Raw genomic sequence first — 2,172 nt, 5'->3', positions numbered from 1 at the left:
AATAAATAAGTATATATTATATATATCCTTTGTATACAAAATTTTAGAAGTACTAACTAATAAATAACATATTCAATTATAATATATTTTTAAAATATATTAAAAATGATATTATAGTTTTGAACATTTTCCCAAATTTTCAACCGATCGATACCTTGGAATGCTAAAATAGTGACTAAGATAATTGTTTAGATCATCCGATAACAATATCTCTGAGCTCCAACAACATATGTATTCAACCATCAATTCTATTCAAATCACCTTAGCTGAATTTCTATCCATAGTATCTTAACTTGAATGATTTAGTTTCAAGTTCTTTTAAATTTGGTGTCAATTATCTCCGTCAAATCGAAACTCGACGATATCGTCATCTATATATCAGTGGTAGCTAGATTATATAAGTGGTAGATTCAAAAATTTAGGTGATGTAATTAAATTATGATATCAGTGAAATGACTTATTGGATGAGTAGAATTTGAAGTTTTCTTATGGTAAGATTGGATCTTACATATTGTTATTACCATCTAACTTTTACATGTTGGGTGGATGCAAGTTATGCAGATATAGGCTCCCAGAAGCGACAGAAAATTGTACTGATAAAGGACGGAATAGGAGACAAAGTGTAGCTGTAAAATCTGTGATCCTTAAGTAAATTGATGCATTGTTCTTGGATCAGATATTTTATGGTATCTCATGGTGTCTTAGCCAGTTTCACTTATGACTTACTATAATAACAACAATAATAAGCCGACGAGGTTTTTGTCCAATGATTAAAGCTGAGGTCATGTGATTTGTTGGTATTAGCTAGATTCGAGCGATACCGGTAGTTTTCTTAATTTATTACTTAGATTTAGTTGTTTTCTATATTTTTTCCCCTGAGATAAACAAGTTTTGGGTTCACGTTCAAGTCTCGTTAGTAGTGCAAACAGTTATATTATATCTTTGTAGTCTGGAATAATATCATTCTTGTACTCTAAAAAAATTATAATTAAATGAATTATTTTCATCCCAACTTCGGCAAAAATAATAAAAAAAGTAGATAAATATCTTTTTATTGAGTAGGTCTTGGTGATACGGTCTCACGAATTTTTATATGTGAGAGGGGTCAATCCTACCGATATTCACAATAAAAAGTAATACTCTTAGCATAAAAAGTAATAATTTTTCATGGATGACCCAAATAAGATATCCGTCTTACAAAATATGACCTGTGAGACCGTCTCACACAAGTTTTTGCCCTTTTTATTATCTTTCGTAAAACAATTTATTAAAATCGTTAAATATCATGCTTTCTCATATACGCTTTAATTATTGCTTGTTTTCTTGATTGAAATCTTTTTTACTATGTTAAAATTTTAAAGGCAAAAACTTGTGTGAGACGGTCTTACGAGTCGTATTTTGTGATACAGATATCTTATTTGAGTCATCCATGAAAAAAAATTATTTTTTATACTAAGAGTATTACTTTTTATTGTGAATATCGGTAGGGTTGATCTGTCTCACAGATAAAGATTCGCAAGACCGTCTCATAAGAGACCTACTCAATTTTAAATGGCCTTTTATAGATAACTGTTTACATCTACTCTTTACTAACAAAAAATGCAAAAACTTGTGTGAGACGGTCTTACGGGTCGTATTTTGTGAGACGAATCTCTTATTTGGGTCATTCATTAAAAATTATTATTTTTTATGCTAAGAGTATTACTTTTTATTGTGAATATAGGTTGGGTTGACTCTTCTCACATATAAATATTCGTGAGTTCGTCTTACAAGAGACCTACTCTACAAAAAATCCAACAAGATAATTTTTTTCCTTTTTTATCAATCTATTATTTCAGTATTTTTATAATTTTTTACCTTTGAGTGGATTATTTTATTACTTATTTAAGTAAGAAGAAATTGGTTTTAAATCTTCAAATCCAAAGTTATCTTTATCCTAACTCCTTACACATAAAAAACTTTGTCCAAACTCCATAAATAGTTTAAAGTTGACAAAAATACCCTTATATATTTTAATGATTGATTTTCCTGGGTAAAATGGTATTAGAGCCGAGGTAAAATTATTTCAAACATACAAATTTATTATTACGTAGTAATTAAATTTTTAAGGAGGAAAATTTTCTCAATTAACATGAACTATTTACAGGATTTATTCCAGAACTCTGGAATATT

This window comes from Primulina tabacum, chromosome 1, assembly GCF_025594145.1.
Source record: "Primulina tabacum isolate GXHZ01 chromosome 1, ASM2559414v2, whole genome shotgun sequence".
NCBI lineage: Eukaryota > Viridiplantae > Streptophyta > Magnoliopsida > Lamiales > Gesneriaceae > Primulina > Primulina tabacum.
The sequence above is the reverse complement of the archived record's forward strand: the minus strand, read 5'-3'. Positions refer to the sequence as shown.